Raw genomic sequence first — 19,574 nt, forward strand, 5'->3', positions numbered from 1 at the left:
TGGTGTTAGTGGTGTGCGTCAGTAGTGAGGGCTGAAAAGTAATTTCTCAGAAACCCTTCAAGGAGTTTAGTAAAACATTGAAGAAGCACTTCACTAAATGCGCTTCCAACTGATGTTCAATTTGGAATGATTAGAGGATATATTAAACCTATATACAATTCACTAGATTTCAACCTGAAAAAAGGGTTCAAATTCGACAAATTGTTAGCTTTACACTGGTAAGTTTTAATGTTCCATAAAAATTGCCACACCAACACGTGTTTTGATAAATATATACTTATTTGGGATGTGACAGAGTCTATCATTTATCACATTTTGTTAGTCTGAGATCGACCTAATTATAAAAACACATTTAATTCATGTTCCTGGTTCAATCCAAGCTGTACACACGTACTTTTCGGATCATACGTGCTTCTTCTTGGCAGAATTTCAATTGTCTGTCTCCACCTCTTATATGTAGCTTGATATGTTTAAGGGCCACAAATTTAATATCACATCATCATGCTATCTGATGTTCCATTTGCCAGTGCTGTGCCAGAGGTAATTTAGCATCTTGACTGTTCAAATTGGCAAGATGTTCTCTGATCCTTATTCTCAATTCCCAGATAGTACTGCCAACAAATACTTTCTTACACACACATATAATTGCATATATGATATACTTTGACCGACAGTTGATAAAGTCAGTGATGTTAACTGTAAGATATCCTTGACAGGAAAATACTTTGGTAGGTGATGTGGCAAACTTACAAAGGTTACATGTACCACATTTGTGAAAGCCACTAGGTTTGGTATTTTTAGATAACCAATGTTCCTGTCTCTTAGAACCAGATTCTATAAAAGGAGAAGCTCAAAAGGTTTTTAAGGGTTGGTGCTTTAGAAAATATAATGCTCGGTTTAGCTGAAATATACGATGCCAAGTCTGGACCTAGTAGTAACAGATTCCAATGTTTATTAAAAATGTGATAGATGAATTTAGAGTCACTGGAGAATTTACTGATAAAGTTCACATATTGAGGAAAAGTAGTAAGGCTCTTAGCTTGGGAACTAGGATTCTGTGATAAGATTGAGGAACGTTCCATTGTTTTAACATCTTGTAAGGCTTTATTAATAATAGGAGTTTGGTAGTCTCTTTCTTTAAATCTGGTTCCTATTGACTTACATCCTATTTCAAAATTTGTGTCCTCACTACAGTTCCTTCGTGCTCTCAAAAATTCACCCAGAGGTATGATGTTAATCACACTTTTTCTATGACTGCTGTTAGCATGCAGAATAGAGTTCACCACAGTCCCTTTGCGGAATGTACAAGTCTGCAAAGTATTATCAATATATAAATGTTGACATCTAAGAACATGATTTCTGTATCATTGATATTGCCAGTGAACTGTATACCAAAACGGTTTTGATTCAGAAAGTTCATAAAGTGATTAAATTGTAGGGGTGTACCTGACCATATGGCAAAAACATCATCAATATATTGTCTCCATATAGGAATATATTTGCTGAAGGGGTTATTATTGAATATATGGAGATCTTCAAAATATGCCATAAACAGATTGTCTAGGGCTGGGGCAAATTTAGCACCCATTGCAAATCCCTTGGTTTGGGTGTAATATTTTCCATCAAAAATAAAATGATTGTGTTTTAAGGTGAATTCTACAAAGCTCTTTAGCATGCGAAAATGTAATGGATGAGATGCTGAGTGTGATCTAAAAGAATGAAAGAATGATCAATGGTCTTTAATGCCAGTGTGTGTTCGATGGAAGTATACAGTGCAGTTACGTCCAGAGTAACCAGAAAGTAATGTGGTTCCCATTTTATATTATTAAGGATTTGTAGGGTGTGTAGCGTATCTTTGAGATAAGCTGCTATGGTGGGTACTAAGTCCTTAATGCAAGTGTCAATATATGCAGCTAAGTTCTCTGTGGCTCCTCCTTGGCCACTCCTGATTGGACGAACCGATGGGAAGTTAGTGTAGGGTTTATGTATCTTGGGTAAGAAATAAACAGTTGGCATTCGTGGTCTAGAATTAATCAAAACATATTTTTCATCATCAGTAATTAGGCCTAGCTGGTAACACTGCGGAATCAGAGTTCGAAGAGCTTCTACCAACTCAACCATAGGGTTATGGGTGAGAGTTTGGCAACAATCCGGTGTCGTAAGGTGTTCTTGTGCCATTGTAATGTAATCTGTTTTGTGTTCAGAATCACAATGTTTCCCCCTTTGTCAGCTTTCTTAATCACTAAAGTGCTATCAGTAGCTAGATTCTTAAGAGCTTGATGTTCCAATTTGGACAGGTTGTAACTTTTACTAGTAAAACTTCTATAATGACCATCCATGTATTGATGTATTTCTCTGCCATTGCACTGTAGAAGATTTCTATTGCATTATCCCCAACGGTAGGTGGAATAAATTTGGATCTGTTTTTTTAATTCCTGAATGTCCATATTGCGTTGGTGTACCCCTAGGTCTCTTTGGGTCTCAACTAGAGATTGTTGATGATCTCCTGTGAGGTTTGCCAAAAGGTGCATGTTTTCAATTTCTTGAATGCTCCTGCTACTGGCTGGCGGTTGTGAGGTATGTGGTATGAAAAAGTCTGGCTTATTATTAAAATACTTCTTGAGTTCAGTTTTCTGATGAATTTATACAAGTCTATTTGCACCTCAGTCATGTCTGAGGTGATGCTTGGGGCAAAGGAGAGGCCATAGTTGAGCACATTGATTTGTGTTTGAGAAAGTTGTATATCTGATAAGTGAATTACTAAGTTTTTAGAATTGGCTTTGTCTTGGATTGTTTTAGACTGGATCTCGTGAATCTTTTGTTTGTATTTCCTGTTCCCTTTTCTCTTTGATCCTCTTCCTCTTCTTCCTCTGAGGTAATGGGAGTTGTTGGAACATTTTGGCCTAAAGGGAGATTTTTTTGAAAGCGTGCTTGCTTAAAGTTTGGCATGTAACTAGAGATGTTGCCCTTTCTGTACCTCTTGATTTCCGCAAGGAAACCTCTTCGATTATGTCAGGCCTCTTCCGAGGTTGAAGCCTGATCTGGGTCATCCGAGCTATTAGTCCCTGGTTCTGATTCAGAGTCCATATCCGATGTTACAGGTGAGGTTGTGGGAGTATTAGCTACTAATTGGTCTCCATCATATTTTGCCTGGAAAGTGTACACTCTATCATTAATATAATCTTTTTTGTCTCTGTAAAACTTCCTAAACCTGCAAACTTTGATATCATCTTGGTATTCAACTAAGATAGTATTCATTTTTTCTAAGTTTTTCTTCTTTTGTAGCGGTTGGGTTGGGCATTTCTGAAATTTCCTTTTTGATCTGTTCTATTTCTGCAGTGACACTGGTGTGTTCTCGTTCAGCATGTTTAACCAGAACTTTCATTGTTATTTCAGAACAATTTGTCAAATTGGCTTCCTAGTCTGATGCTAAATCCTGGTCATCCTGATGGGTAAGATCCGGGAAAATAAGTATCCTGATCCCTCTCGTGATCATGCTTTGTTTAAGATAATTCTTTAGTGAAACTTGTTCCCAGTATTTATTAATTTCTTTTTTGCAGAGACGTTCCATTTTCATACATTTTTGGGCCAGTGTTTCAGTTTTAAGTAGTCTATTCCTAAAAGGATTATGATCTGTGCCACGAGGGGCAAAGAGGGCAGCACTATCCGCTTCCCTATTCTGCATGTATTGTGCCATAGCATTTTGATATTCAAGTGTGCAATAGTATTGTGCAGCACTCCAAAGAGGTAAAAAGAAGTAAAAGATCAAACCTGAGAAATTAAACCTATGCTTGGAAGTGCGCACCTGACAAATTTAATCTAAAATCTCTCTTAGATCAATGGTGGATATGTATTTTGTGGTGTTAGTGGTGTGAGTCAGTAGTGAGGGCTGAAGAGTAATTTCTCAGAAACCCTTCAAGGAGTTTAGTAAAACATTGAAGAAACACCTCACTAAATGCGCTTCCAACTGATGTTCAATTTGGAATGATTAGAGGATATATTAAACATATATAAAATTCACTAGATTTCAACCTTTAAAAAAATGGTTCAAATTTGACAAATTGTTAGCTTTACACTGGTAAGTTTTAATGTTCCATAAAAAAAAGCCACGCCAACACGTGTTTTGATAAATATATACTTATTTGGGATGTGACAGAGTCTATCATTTATCACATTTCATTAGTTCCAAATTTAATATCACATCGATCTGCCATCTGATGTTCCATCGATGATGCTTTGTTTAAGATAATTTTTTAGTGGAACTTCTTGTTTCCAGTATTTATTCATTTCTTTTTTGCAGAGACGTTTTTGGAATCTGGTTCTAACAGACAGGAAACTTGGTTATCTAAAATTATCAAACCTAGTGGCTTTCACAAATGTGGTACATGTAACCTTTGTAAGTTTGCCACATCACCTACCAAAGAATTTTCCTGTCATGAGGGAATCACAGGCTACTCACTGCTGTTACATTCCACTGTACCTTTCCCTCTTACTAGTTCCATCCCCTCTTGCTGTGTAGAACTGATAGGGGCATTAGGGATATCTACCGCATTTAGGGATATCTTATTTTCTTCTATTTTCTTTCGCATTTTGGAGTCTCTATCTACTGTTATCCTTTCCTTAGATTTGGCGTTAAAGAACTGTTGGATACTTCTTACCTCCTCAGTTCCTTCTAATTTGTTGTCATTCTGCTTTTTTAAATCTTTTTTTATTTCCATTTTTTTGTTTGACTGTACCAGCTTTCCCCTTATGATTCATAGCTTCTGATAGGGTGTTCTGAGCTTCTCCATATTCCTTACTATATACTGCCGATACACTTTCTGCTGTATGGTCAGTATCCCCCTCCTTCCCCTGTTCCTGTCTGCCCGACACTTGCTTCACCTCCAAGGCTAGCTAACTTTCTTCATTTAGCTGGGTGAAGTCTGTGGTCCTCCCTCTCCTGATAAGCTACAGATGTCTTTGATGTTTGTATTTGTATTTTTTAGTTTAGGAGAAGGTTGATTTTTCAGTTTTTTTGTTAACGCTGTATTCCCCCCCTCTCGCTCTTTGCTCTTCTTTTGATGGCCCTCGCTCGCATTTTCTTTTCTCTGCGCAAGATGACATACTCAAAAGGAGCCTCTTCGTCCTGATGTATGTTTCCAACATGTGTCTGCTTCTGTGCCTGCTTTTGAATAGCCTTGGGGTATCTTTTTTATGTATGTTTAGGGCATGTACGAACACTTCCAATCTGCTTAGTGTTTCTATACATTCTACCATCATAAGTCTTAGTTCCTATATCTCCCCGTGAGTCCTTTCATGCCCCTCATCCAGGAGATTTAGGATCCTGGTTAGGACCGGAAAGGACTTGAGCGTGGGCATAATCTCATCAGCATTAAAATCCTCACTTGGGTGGTTGAACATGGGTGTCTCATGCTCACGACTCTGAGGGGGATCAGGGGTAGTTGGACTTGAACATTTGTGTAAACCTGACTTTATATCACCCGGTTCCCCATTCCCAAACATGCCCCTCGCTTTCCCCATGCTATTTTCATAGGGGTGACATTTTAGAGATGTCACATGCGCCTCCATTCTTCCAATGATTGCTTTATGGAGGTGTACATTTTCAAGGACCCCTCCCCTAGCCCTTACAGGGGTTGAGGGACCTGTTGAGAGCCTAACCCTTCTATCTAACTCTGCGGTCACTACAGAGACCAATAGGGACGTGTCCAGTTGAGATGTGGAGGGCATAGTATCATCCATGTTTAGGGTTGAAGGCCTTACTGGTATTCCATGCATACTTAAAAAGCTTTTCTGCGAGGGTTCTTTGAGGAAGTATAACTTCTTGAAAGGTTCAGTTTGGTCCTTTATCCGATCTCCTGATATGTTTGGAAGCGGTGGGAATTCAATTCCACTCATTTCCCATTTATCAGTCAGCCCGCCCCCAACAGGCTCTTAGTATCTTTAACATTCATTTTCAGGGTGTGATGGTTTGCCACTTGAGGGATATTTGTGTGTGTGAACACGAAAGACCCACTTGCAATTAGTGTGTTTCTCTTCTGTTTTTTTTTTTGTTGTGTCTCACACAGCGTTGGTATCGTGCAACTTCTTAAGCTTCCCACCATACACGTCCCCTTCACCCTTATACGCACTTTTCTTTTGATTTCCTTTAGCCTCTCAAATCAGCATAGCAGTCATTGTCTATTTACACCTTCATATAGTCTGCCTGCTTCTTCCCCGTACACCTTTCTCTTTTTCCTTAATTTATGCAATTATTTCCATGTCTACCTAATATAGGAATAGGGTAAGTCCCGCCTGTGTGGCACTATCCTCGGCAGACCCGGTACACCTGGACAAACTACACTGCAGGGTGCGCAAACAGTATTTCCGAACAAAGTGTGTTCCACCAATGAGCCACTATCCTTTGGGGCTCGGAGCAACCGCCAAGACCACACTGCGTACTTCACAAACAAGTAATTCCAAACAGATTCTGTCACTTCAGTGTGCAGTTGCCCTAAGCACGCACGGAGCACCCTGAGGCACTGAACTACGTAATATGCGAACAGAATTTCCCAACAATTTTTTACAGTAGTACGCGCTGATATTTCAAAATGCCCTTGACCACTCACAAAGTAGGTACAGCAGCTCATAAATGTACCTCTTTGCCATGGACACTACAAAGGGCTGGTTAGTTCACCTCTCCATTAAAAGATCCTGTCAATCCGTAAAGGGTTCCAGCTGCCCACGCCCCCTGCTCCCAGGCTAACAGGTGAACAGGCACTTCCTTGGCACTTCCGCTCGGGCGCGTGGCCAGTGCCTATTGTAGCCAAGGCTTGTGAGGGGGCGGGGCCTAAAGTAAATAAGTAAAATAGTGTTATAAGGCTTATGTAGACACTATATTTACAGAGTATATAACGTTTGAGGATAAATAGCAATGTCCAAGGCAGCATAGAAGGTCTTCACCTTGAGTATTGGTCCAAAAAAAAGAACGAGCTGCACGTGAGGTACAGCAGCAGGGTGTTCCAGGCAAACAGACACTTCCTTGGCACTTCCGCTCGGGTGCGCGTGCTAAGGTGCGTGGCCAGTGCCTATTGTAGCCGAGGCTCGTGAGGGGGCAGGCATTGAGTATTGGTCCAAAAAAAAAGAATGAGCTGCACAACGTAGGGAACAGCAGCAGGGTGTTACAGGCGAACAGGCACTTCCTTGGCACTTACGCTCAGGCACGCACGGAAGTGAGTATAACATTTCACTATTCAAAGCAAGTTAAAAATCACAATCATAAATACACCACACCACTTCCCTTAAATTCCAGACAAGTTAAGCTCAGCTTGCTGGGAGCAAAATGGCACCCCAGCAATTTAAAAGGGAGGGAAAGACAAAGTTATTAGAAATTAGGCAAAACCAACAGGTAAGTACTCAGGGCAACTGAACAAGAGAGACTACAGTGAGGAGATTAGCTAGAAAAGGCTTAGGGCCAAAGTCAATGGGTCAAAAATCTTTTGCTCAAGATCACACATTTCAGGGTAGTTTGCGGTAAAGTTTGTGGCACAGATTCCGGACAAGGTTGGTTGGTAGAAAAGTTAGTTCAAAGAGAAGAGAAGGACAAGCCCTCAGATTGGAGAATGATTTCAAACACTTTCACCGCGGCTGACCGAAACGGAAAACCGGATTTGCACAGTACCTTAAAACAGAGAGGGGAAAGTTCCTGGTGGTTCCTGCAGGCTCATGGTTCCTGAAGCAACTGTCGGACTGACACGAAGTAGGAAGACTGGCTCTCTGGCCCACTGTAGCTCTGTACAGCAAATTTGACCAGAGGAGGGGTCCTGACTTGTAGTTTGGGAAAACTGGTTGGTCCCACCAGCTCAAGGGAAGAAGTTTCCTGGAGGATCTTCTCTATCGTCGGATTCTGGTGATTCGGACCTGCAGCAGGGCTTCACCAGGTGGTCCAGTCGTGGTAGGGTCCTCTTCTTCCAGTTCCTCGTTGGTTCTTTCATTCCAGTGCCGACTGTCTTTCCAGTCCCAGAGACCTGCTTTTGTAGCAGTTTTCCCCCATTCATACAGCCTGGCTGTCAATCACACAGCAGGGTGGCTGGCCTGGCAAGGCCTGTCCCCTTAGCCAATCAGACAAGAGTGCAACTTTGGTTGCAAAGGGAACCTATGGCAGGGGTCCGAAGATCCCTCCCTCACATTCTGCCTACCTAGACTATCAGGTGCCTTAAGGAGGGCTTCTGTGCAGAAACCCGCAAAAAGACAGCGAACAAAGGAGTCATCCCCGGTTTGGCACAGAGAGAAAAACACAAGACTTTAACAAAAAGAAATGGTGAATAAATCCAGCCAGAACCAAAAGAAAATGTATTTGGTCACGCAGGTTTATGTTCGAGGCTAATATAATAGCCTGAAACACTACCACGTTTATAAAGTATAATTGCGGTAGAAAGGTTAGGGTAGATACCACTGCAACCAGCCAAGTCTTAATGTTAAGGGAGCGAAACAATGCTCCAAGAGGCATAGACAAAAAGGGATAGGAATTAACCCTTTCCAGTACTCCATGTAAGATGGGGTGTACTGGGTCTGTGGTTTAAAGTGACTATATACAGTTAATGGCAACTTTACCTCTTTCTGGGGGACACTAGTCAGCCCCAGAAAAATGGAGTCAGTGGGAAGTCTCAAAGACAACCCTTTGTCACTGCACTGAAGGTGCTGTGTAACACACAAAAAAAAAGTGGTGCACATGGAGTAGGTAAGGCTCCAGTGCCCAAGAACACATAAAAAGTGAAAACACACACAGCAAAACACTTGTAAGAGTGGGAAAAGGCTCACACTCTTACCAGGTGAAAAAAATAAACCCTAGAAATCCAGCAAAGCTGCGAGGGACTCATTAGGGAAGGGAAATCAGCCATTTATGAGAATTCTTCCTAACAATGAGAGAGTGAGAAAAAGGTCTCACTCTCTCTAGGTGGAAAATTAAAAGTCCTAGGGCCTCATTACAAGAATCCCGCTAAAAACGGGGTCATTACCGGCATGGAGGAAGTAGCGGTCCATGCTCCTTTGACGCTGCTAGTAGCGGCTGATTACGAGTGCGCTGGCATGCGTGAACCCCCATGCTGGTAATGGTCATGCCGCCATGCCACTCATCGGCCTCGAACCCCCCCGATAGCGCCATCACGGGACCCGCCGATGCCGCCTCCGCCAAGGAACAACCCCTTAATAACGACCCGGTAATAACAACATGCTAATACCGGGCTCGTAATACCGGACCCGGAAGTAACATCATTGCGTCAGAACGGGAAATGCGTCGGTGGCCATCTTTAAAAACACAATCCATTGCAATCCTCCCAAACCACCACTGCTACAGAGCAGAGACCAGGGCCATTGTGTGCAACATGCCCAAGGCAACCGGAAAAACCACCCCCCGCCTGCGCAATAACGGCTTCTTAGATGAGGAATTGAATATGTTGGCAGATGCCCTTGCTGCCCATCCCGATGAGGTATTTACGAACAACCTCAAAAGGAAGGTGCAGTTCAGGAAGAAGGAAATTTGGGAGGAGGTAGCACGCAAGGTGTCTGTGGTAGGCACCAGGCCCCGGACAGTCAAAGACTGCAAAATGAGATGGGACGACCTCCATCTCAGGGTCCAGAACATCCTGGCCAGCAATCAGAGGGAGGCCATGGACATAGGCGGGGGTGCGCGCTCACCGGTTAAACTCATGCACTGGGAGGAAACCTGTAGCACAACCATCCAGATGGAGTCGATAGAGGGCTTCGGTGAAATGGAGACGGGTGCCGTGACATCTTGAGAAGGAGGTGGGTGACGCTGCAAACCCCAGTAGGCCAAACCATGACGTAGCACAACTGATGTGAACATGAGCCGAAGCAAGGCAATGCATGGCCCATCGTACAAACATTTACAGATCAGAGTCCAGATGGAGACCCAAACCCTGCCACACTGAAATGCATGCTGTGTGCCAATCCCATTACCATCAGACACCCAACACACAAGGACATTTGCATGTAACAAATCGCACAAAGCCCAATACAATGGCATACCACCTGGTATGTATCAGTGCCAAATGGAGATGCCAAGGCTAATGCCAATATGCCCCCTCCTTGAAACTACCCTGTGTGATACACCTATAAGATTGCAATGCATGAGAAATGAAATACCGTACAGCACCATCTCATGCTTTTTGCATGTAAGAGCGTCACTGATACCCTGTATCTCTTCTTCCCCCACAGGCACTGATGGAGAAGGTGGGCGTCAGGACTCATCTAAAAGGCTTTCTATGTCCAGAGCCAGACCGCCGGTCACTGGCCAATCCAGGGCAGGTGCACAGGCCATGCAGGCACACGAGGACACAGCAGCAGTGGACATGACTGGTACCACAGAACTGCCCACAATAGCCGAAGGGGAGGCTGACGGCACCAAGTCCGCTGCCACAAGCTCAGTGGGTGAGGCAGCAGCCACAGCCCCACTCAGTGACATTGATCTAGGAGCAGAGGAGTACGTGGACCAAGGTGGAACAATCCATGTGGAATGTCAGCACACCTCTAGCCCCCCGTCCAACCCCCCAACCCGACTCTCAGGCCACACTCTCCAGCCCCATGCTGGTTCCTGCAGTTCTACTGCACAGTTCTGACCTCAGTACCACCCCCGAGGCCAGCCCTGCAATGGCACGCCCAGCCGCAGCACCCTCAACCTCTGCTGCTCCCACTGACTTGGAGGCACGGCTGTCAAGGGTGGAGGCAAGGCAGGACTCCTTCAATGACCTTGTGCGCCAATATGTGGCTGACGGAAAGGAGACACCGCGAGAGATCGGTCAGGCCATTGCTGGGAACACTGCTGCCATTAATGCATGTGCGGTCATGATCCGTGACAGTTTGGGGGCCGTCACTTGCAGGTCCTGAACAGCATCCTGCAACGCTGTCATGATGCCTACCCCCGGGCATCCGGATCAAGCCCATCAGCCCCGGGAGCAGACATCCAGACATTTACAAAAACCCCAGCAGCACCAGCTAGGGGCTGTCTGGGTTCAGTCCTGGCGCCGTAGGCACTAGGCTCATAATAAAAATCAGTCCTGGCACAATAGGCGCCAGGCTCATAGACTTTACTTACCTGATGCAGACCATGCTGCAAAAGAGTCCAAGCCTACATGAGACCTGGATGGGACTATTTTGTTACAGGGACGATTTTTTACTCGGGGGTGGCTCTACGGAACTTCTTACCTGGAACTACTTTGGAGGCTATTTAAACCACGCCCGAACAGCTGCACATGCTTCTAGTTATTCTGCATCCAGCAGTGTGACGCTCACCATGCCTGCAGCCAGCATCCAGTCTTTTGCCACGCCTGCGTGCCTGCAGCCAGCAGCCAGTCTTCTGCCATGCCCGCCTCGAATCCGGAGCTCCTAGAATAAAGAGGAAGAAAAGGACAAGGTCAGAAAACAAACTTATTTCAAATTCCTCTCCTGATTCTGGATCCATTGCATCTCCGGACCTGGAAAGAACTTCAGTTCTCCACGCGTCGCTTCGCCAGCTCCAGCACCGCGCCATACTCACCAGTTCTCACAGCATCTTTCGATCCGGCACTTTCTCCATCAATTCTTCGCCGTACTCGGGCACCTAGGGGACACAAGAAAAACAAGGTGAGCCAAGGGAATCAACAAATACAACTTCTTACCACCATAGACGTCTCTGATTTACCACCGGCGGTATTATTCCATAACTCTCCACATTTTCATATGCCGCATCTGTAAAGAGGGAGAGAAACAACACGTTAATGCATGCAATAGTTACCGGACAGCGTTGGGTAACACAGACTCTTACCTGAACGCCAGCAGCAGCTACGAGACCTTCTTCTCACAAACTCAGTTGCAACTTATGGAAGGAAGGGGACAAGAGTGAACATCGGGCACATTGAACTCTTTGAACTTGATACTTACCAATCCCGCCTGGGACTTCAGAGTCAATACTTACCGGAACTCTCCCAATGCCTTCAAACCAGTGAAGTAACTGGTATCTACGCGCCCCTGCAAGACACGCAGGATGGAGAGCTCATCTTTTACAAACATAATGTGAGGTTACTAAGGGGATAGCGGAGGTGATTAGTGGGGGACAACAGTTGGGAGGCCATCACTAAAACCCACAGGTGGCTAATCCCTGTCTCCACTTGCAGGAAGATACTTCTTCGGGTCCAGCAGACAAGACTAGGCGGGCCAGTCCAGACAGTCATCTCTGCACTACGCATCACGTTGACGGAGACCGCAGCTATCCGAGTCTGATCGACACCCCTGTGGGGTCCAGGTGAGCGTAACAAACACATGTAGCACCAGAAACCTGCACGGCCTTGCCAATTCACACTGCATCCACCCCATCCTCCACACCTGCATCCTCCGCACCCTCCAGCCCTGTGAAGATGACAAGGCGGAGGGCAAGGCAGACTGAAATGCTGCCCCCGGACACAAAGAAAGCCCGCAAATAGTGGGGAATGACAATGGGTGTGGGGTAGGTGGTGTTGGTGGTGTGTAGGTGATTAAGGGGGTGTTCATTGGTGGTTATGGGGAGTTCATTGGGGGTATGGGGAGTTCATTGGGGGTATGGGGTGTTCATTGGGGGAATGGGGTGTTTGGGGGTGGAGGGGGGAGGGCATGTGAGTGGTGGAGGGAGGACACACTTTTCTGTAGTTTTCATTAATACACCCGTTGTGTGCAAAATCATTTAATGCCTGGACATTGTCCATTTTGTGTGTGTTAATTTTATTCATGACAGTACACAGTGCCCAACTCCCCACATACCCTGTGTGCATGTCCACATGGACCCAATGCTCAGTGTAGCAGTGTATCCATCAATGTCCCTGTGGTTCAGAAGTATTCGTCAATCAGTGATTGGCGTACATCACAGCCATCTTGTGCATCACGTACTGGCAGGGGTGCTGCTTCTCCTCCATCATCATCCTCATCATCCTCTCCCAGTGCATGCATGTCAATGTCAGGTGTAAGTGGTACATTTCTCCGGATGCACATGTTGTGCACCATGATACAGGCCATGGTGATCCTTCTCAGGCCCATAAAGGAGTGCTCCACCAGACCTGCTGAGGCAGCGGAACCGTGCCTTCAACAGGCCAAAGGTCTGCTCAATCACGACACGGGTACGGGTATGAACCCGATTGTACTCCTCTTCATGGCTGCTACGCGGCTTCCACACAGGGGTAAGTAGCCACGGCTTCAAGGGATAGCCTCCATCACCTACATCGTAGCTTTCTGTTCCAATAATGTGTTGATATTGTGTTGGTTATCTGGAAATTGAAATCGTCAACTTTTAGCCAAGATCATTCCGTGTCACTGCCTCTACCCACTACGCATGAGCTCTTTCACTTGGTGCAGAGAGTAGAACATGACCACCAGTCTGGCTCAAGAGCAGCCAGAAGCACAGAGACTGCTCTCCTGAACATCCGTGAAGATCTGCTCTCCAACCATGACTCTAACATTCCCTCTGTCCTCATCCTTCTTGATCTCTCTTCTGCCTTCGACACGGTCAACCATACCATCCTCAACCGTCTCTGGGTATAACTGATCAGGCTCTAGCCTGGCTGACCTCTTTCTTCTCTGATTGACCCTCCCAAGCCCAACTGGGTTCCTTCCTTTCTTCTATCTTCCTCTCTACCTGTAGTGTTCCCCAGGGGTCTAACCTCTCACCCTGTCTTTTCAACCAGTACATGGCAACTCTAGCACACTGCATTGCCATTTTCTGCTCAGATTCCCAGTGCTATGCTGATGACACTCAACTCATTTTCGGGCTGCCCTCAGCCACCTCCTCTCCCTCTCTGATCTCTGATTGCCTAACTGCCATTCAAGATTGGTGTGCCGCCAATGATCTTTGTCTGAATGCCAGCAAGTCGGAGATCCTCCTCATCGGCACACCTTCACCATCCTTTCCCCTCACTCTCTGGCTGGCCTCCGTTGGGCCCTCCGTTGGCCCTCCTCCTATCCCCACCTGCAAGGCTAAAAACCTCGGGGTCATCTTTGACTCCAACCATTCCTTCTTCGCCCACATCTCTGAGGTCTCTAAAAAGTCAATTTCCTACTGCACCTCCTCAGAAGTACTCTGCCTTTCCTCTCCTTCCCCCACAAGCTCATGGTATCCCAAGCTCTGGTTCTCCCTTGGTTGGACTATTGTAACAGCCTCTTTCTAAATCTACCTGCCTCTACTCTCTGCCCTCTGCAACTGATCCAGAACAGGACTGCGAGACTTGTCCTTGGCCTCAAGCCCTGTGATCGTATTTCTCCAGCTCTAAAATCTCTCCATTGGCTGTCAGTTGATGCAAGGATTAAATTCAAAAGCCTCTGCATTGTCCACTAGGCTTTCTGGGGCCTGGGTCCAAAATACCTTCAGCTATCCCTCTGCAAATACCTGCCCTCTCAAGCTCTTCGGTCCTTTCCTCTAACTCCCTCAGGGTCAGTCGTTTTTCAAAAAAACTAGCTGGGGTTGAAATCTGTATTTGGCTGGGGCCTCCCTCTGTAGCAGCCCCTCCCCTGCCTCTCTAAAACTTGAGGAGAACCATCTCTGGTTCCGGACACATCTCAAGACCTTCCTCTTTTCTTCTGCCTTTGCTCCTCATCTCCTCTGCTGATCTGTTCTCTCTTGGCACCGTGCACCTGGCCACCCTCTGTCCTCCGGGCCCAGGTACCTGCTCACCCTGCCACTCCCCCGCACTGCCTTCGGGCCACCCCTTGCACTGGGGTCTGTATCTGAACGCATACAGCCCCTCCCCCTTTTTCTTCCTGCACTTATCAGACATACCCTGTCTGCTGCCTTAAACCTAGCATTTGCAGTTTGCTGGCTGCACTACCACTGTTTGTGCCTTTATTATTTATTTATTATTATTTATCTGTTTCTCCTCTGCTTCGCACTTTCCACTTCTCCCCCCTTCCATGTACTTTTCCCCTCCCCCCTCTCCCATGCACTTGCTCATTCTCAATGTGGCTGGGCCTAGTAAGATCGATCTTTTCTTCTCCCCTGTTCCCCTCCCTTGCCTCGTCGCGCTCTGAACCACTTGTGTACGAGCGCGATAGAAATAACATATCAATATCAATATTAATGCTTTAGAAGTGGAGTGTGTATTATGTGTGCCAATGTGTCCCTCCAGAATACAATGCTTCGGCCCAAAGGCAACCCTGTGGTTTGGCACATAACAGCTCTCTAAATGTGTCTCCTGGTCATGGCGTGGAGTGCCCTTGCATTCCTGGCAAGTCATGCCATGCTGTGAAAGGCGCGTGCATCCGCTGCCTCTTATCTATGCCTAGGCTCTGCAGCTACCAATGAACTCTGTGCTCCTTGAAAGACATTATGGGAACCTACTCTGATTAGATGTCCCCAAAAAGCTTCTTGGTTTGATGTCTGATAAGATATTGAGCTGAAATCGCACGTTGGCACTTCTGAGCGGGGCCTGAAGGTTGCCCGAGGGGCAGGCACAGCAGTATATAAGGGCCCTCTTTACATGGGCCTACACAGCGGGAGTCCTGAGCCTTAGTTCCTGCGTAGATACCGTGGACACTCGCGAGGAACCATGAAGTGGCTGCTGCTTCTGGGGCTGGTGGCCCTCTCCGAGTGCCTGGTCAAGTGAGTCTTTATTGAAGCGCTGGGAAGATTGCAGGGTTTCGGTGATTTCCGAGGCACTGGGAAGGGAAGGTGTCAGAAAGGAAAGACGGACTTAGAGCACAGTAAGGAACTGATGGGGTTTAGGCAGCAGACGTGAAGAGATGAGTAAAGCACGCGTGTGGGTAGATGCACATTGAGGCAGCTCCCTAGAGCTCACCAGTGGAGAGACACCCTTGAGCTCCATTCTGGCCCTAAACGCGTCGAATATATGGGAGGGGAGAGGGCTCCAACACGCTCCTTTGCCTGAGCAGCTTAAGGCGTGTACGGACCCTCTGCAGCCTCATAAATGTATTGCACGTTTTGCCACAAGAAGAGCGACCCCAGCAGCACAGAGCAATGTCTTCCTCTGTGGTTGTGTTGGAGCTCTGGTCTTCGCCTGAGCAGAGACCCCGCAGCCCAGTAGAAAGCCCGAGCAATGTCACAAAGGGGAATCACACGTTAAGCACACATCACCAAGACCCCTCAGGACACCCTAAGCACACACTTTGCTGGAATCCAGGCGCAGCTTCTTGCAGGATCTCTGTAACAGAAGCCGACAGGATCGGGTTTCTTAGAAGTATTTAGCACTGGTGAGCTTTGATATCTGAAAGAGCAGACTGTGAGTGTGTTTATGCAGGCGCAGCCTCCTTTCAGAGAGTACCAGTGATGGCTATGCGGGAGGCCCACTGGGAAATGGAAAATGAAGGAACTGGGGTCATTGCAACCATGGTGGCATCTTTGTAGGTGTTGGTCGCTTGGTAGGAACTGCTGTCATATGCCCAGTTTTGCATGTGCTGGGGGTCGGCCTTCAGCCGTCACACACGCATACAGCCACACGCACCCATGCATGCAAGGAATACACGCCGGAGACCTGTGATGGCTCCGGTCTCCGGCGCGAACTGCCGGGCACCGCCTTTATTTCACTAACACGCATGCGCGAGCCCCGTAGCTGCTCACGCATGCGTTCTGTGTGTACACAGTACACAACATCCCTCCTTTTCCCCGGAAACAAACACTTAACACTTTACTGCAGAAACAACAACAATTAACAACGGGCTGCAGAAGTAGAACCTGGTTCCTTCTTCGGATTTGCAACAACACCTTTCCCCGCCTATGGTGCAGGGTCCATGATAAAGTCTCTGAACTTCTGGGGAAGTCGTCGTCCGGCCCTGCTCGGGTATCGTGGTGCCCCGTCACCAGGGGCCTCTGATGTCTCGTGACCTGCAGTTGGGGTAGCTTCTTCCACCATTGTCTCATCCCCTTTTTCCGGGACTTGTTCTGCTGCTGCCTCGTCACTAGCGGCCTTGATGCGCTTGAAAAATGACACATTTCTGGTGACGGTTCCTCTGGCATTGGCTGTGGTGACCATTGTACCTTTCACGTGTGTTACCCCCAGTGGTTGGGTCTCGTACGTTGTCGACAGCTTTCCTTCTGCTCTTCTGTTTCGTACCAGCGCGGTATCCCCAACCGCGATCTGTTTTTCTGGCAGTCTCCTCCGCGCTGTTTCATTCTCGTTTCTCCATGACCTTTCTAGTTGTACTTGGTCATTGTCGATCACTCCTGGTTGTCTCCCCTCTGACTCCGGTATGAGTCCTCTTGGGATCCCTTTGAAAAGTGCCTCCGCAGGGGCTATTCCAGTTGATAGATGCGGTGTTGTGCGATACTCCCGGAGAAAGTCGAACAAATTCCGTCAGAGGTCCTCACCTCCATTTTCAGATATGCGAAACACCTTATTTAGTGTCCGCATGAAGCGCCCCACTTCTCCATTGGCTCTTGGCCATAGTGGGGTGACCTTTCGGTGTTTTATGCCTCTCTCTTCGCAGTATCGAGCAAACGATTGTCCTTGGAAAGATGACCCATTGTCGGAACATAACTCGAGGGGAAACCCATGGGTAGCAAATATCTTGTCCAAGGCCAGGGTAGTGTGATCAGTGGCCTGGGACTCGACCATTTCCACCTCCAGATATCGGGACCATTGGTCAGTCACTACTAGGAAGTGTAGTCCTCTTCCGGTAGAGCCAAAATCAGCATGTACTGTCCCCCAGGGTAAATCGCTCCTTGCCATGGTCTGAATCGGGGGTCCCTTCTCCGCCGGGCTCGTTGCTTGCCACGGGATGCATGCTCTTACATACTCTTCCACTCTCTTTTCCGATTCGGGGAACCAAACTTTGAGTCTGAGACGTGCCTTCATTCTGGTCATCCCTTGGTGTCCGTTGTGTGCCAACTGAAGGACTTTCGGCACGAGTGGCCTGTGGATCACAATCCGGTGCCCTCTCAGCAGGAGACCATCAGCAGTCACTGACAGTTCTTGTTGTGCACCCCAGAGCAATTGCAAGTCCCTTTGCGTTTCTGCGTTTCTCCGGGCATTGTTCAGGAGGAGCTCCCACCATGCTCCTGTGGCTACCGCACCTTTCACTCTCAAAAACGCCTCATCCGAGTTCGATTCGTTGGCAATTTCTTGTCTTGTCAAGGCAATGGGAAGCGCCGACTCGACGACCATGTGAATGGTGTCCATACAGTTTGCAACCTCCGTAGTGTCTCTGGGTCTTCCTGCGCCGGGGTGGCGAGACAAATAGTCTGCAGGGTTGTGAGTACCTGGGCGGTATACCAGCTTCATCCCGTACTCCATGAGGGATAGCATCCACCTCTCTATCCGAGGTGGCGGTTTGGACGAGGCGCCTGCCAGAATGGGGAGTAGGGGCTTCTGGTCCGTCACCACTACAACAGGTTTCCCCTGAATATATAATCTAAAATGTTTACAGCCCCATAGTATTGCGAGGGCTTCGCGTTCAATTTGAGAATATCTTCTTTCTGTGTCTGTAAGAGCCTTGCTGGCGTATGCAACGGGTCGCATGGATCCCTGTTGATCGGCCTGCACGAGAACTGCCCCAAGTCCCACTGGACTGGCGTCCACTATGATTTCGAACTCCCGGGCTGGGTTGAAATACACCATGGTGTCCTGTTCAGACAGGGCATCCTTGATGGCCGTGAATGCTCTCTGTTCCTTTCCAGTCCACATCCATGCCACTTCATTCCTCGTGAGTGCTCTCAGGGGTTCAGAGAGAAATGCTAAGTCTCGAATAAACCGCCCACAGTAGTTCACCACCCCTAGAAAACTGAGGACTTCTGCCGGGGACCTGGGAGGTGACGCCTCTCGAATGTCTCTCACCTTCTCAGGATCTGGGGATATGCCTCCCGCATGGAAGACAAATCCAAAAAATTCCAGGCTGTCCTTCAGGAATTCACACTTTTCTTGGTGCAGCGTCAGGCCGAGGTTGTGGAGCCTGTGAAAAGTGTTTTCCAGACGCTTGATATGCTCTGCTTCAGATTTGGCAAAGACTAGGATGTCGTCTGACATGTTTATTACTCCTTTTAGTCCGGACAGAGCCCCCCTATGGCATTTTGGAAGACTTCTGCCGCCGAGGAAATTCCAAATCTGAGCCTTTTATATTGATACAGTCCTTCATGTGTTGCAAAGGTTGTAATATACCTCGACTCTGGGTGGAGCTCCAACTGGTGATAACCCACTCTCAGGTCTAGTTTCGAAAAGAATTTCGCACCCTGAAGTTCTCCAACGATGTCGTCCAGAGTGGGAGTGAGATGACGGTCTCTTTTTATGGCCAGATTAGGAAGTCTCATGTCTACGCAAATGCGTACAGCCCCAGGCTGTTTGGGCTTTGGGGCCACTACAATAGGAGAGACCCACGGGGTAGGCCCTTCCACCTTTTCAATGATATCTCGTTCCACTAAGTCTTGCAGCTCCTTTTCCACCTGAGCCCTCAGATGAAACGGTATGTGACGATGTTTCAGCGCCGTTGGTCTGACTGACTCATCAATGTGGAGCCTTATTGGCTCAGCCTTCAGTTTCCCTATGCCCCTGAAGAGCTTCTCAAAGCGTGTCAGCAGGCTGTCCAGATCTGTGTGATACACAGCAAAAGTGAAATGAACCAGGTCGAGTGCTTCAGAT

Source organism: Ambystoma mexicanum, chromosome 7q, assembly GCF_040938575.1.
Source record: "Ambystoma mexicanum isolate Mex_15411 chromosome 7q, UKY_AmexF1_1, whole genome shotgun sequence".
Taxonomy (NCBI): Eukaryota; Metazoa; Chordata; class Amphibia; order Caudata; family Ambystomatidae; genus Ambystoma; species Ambystoma mexicanum.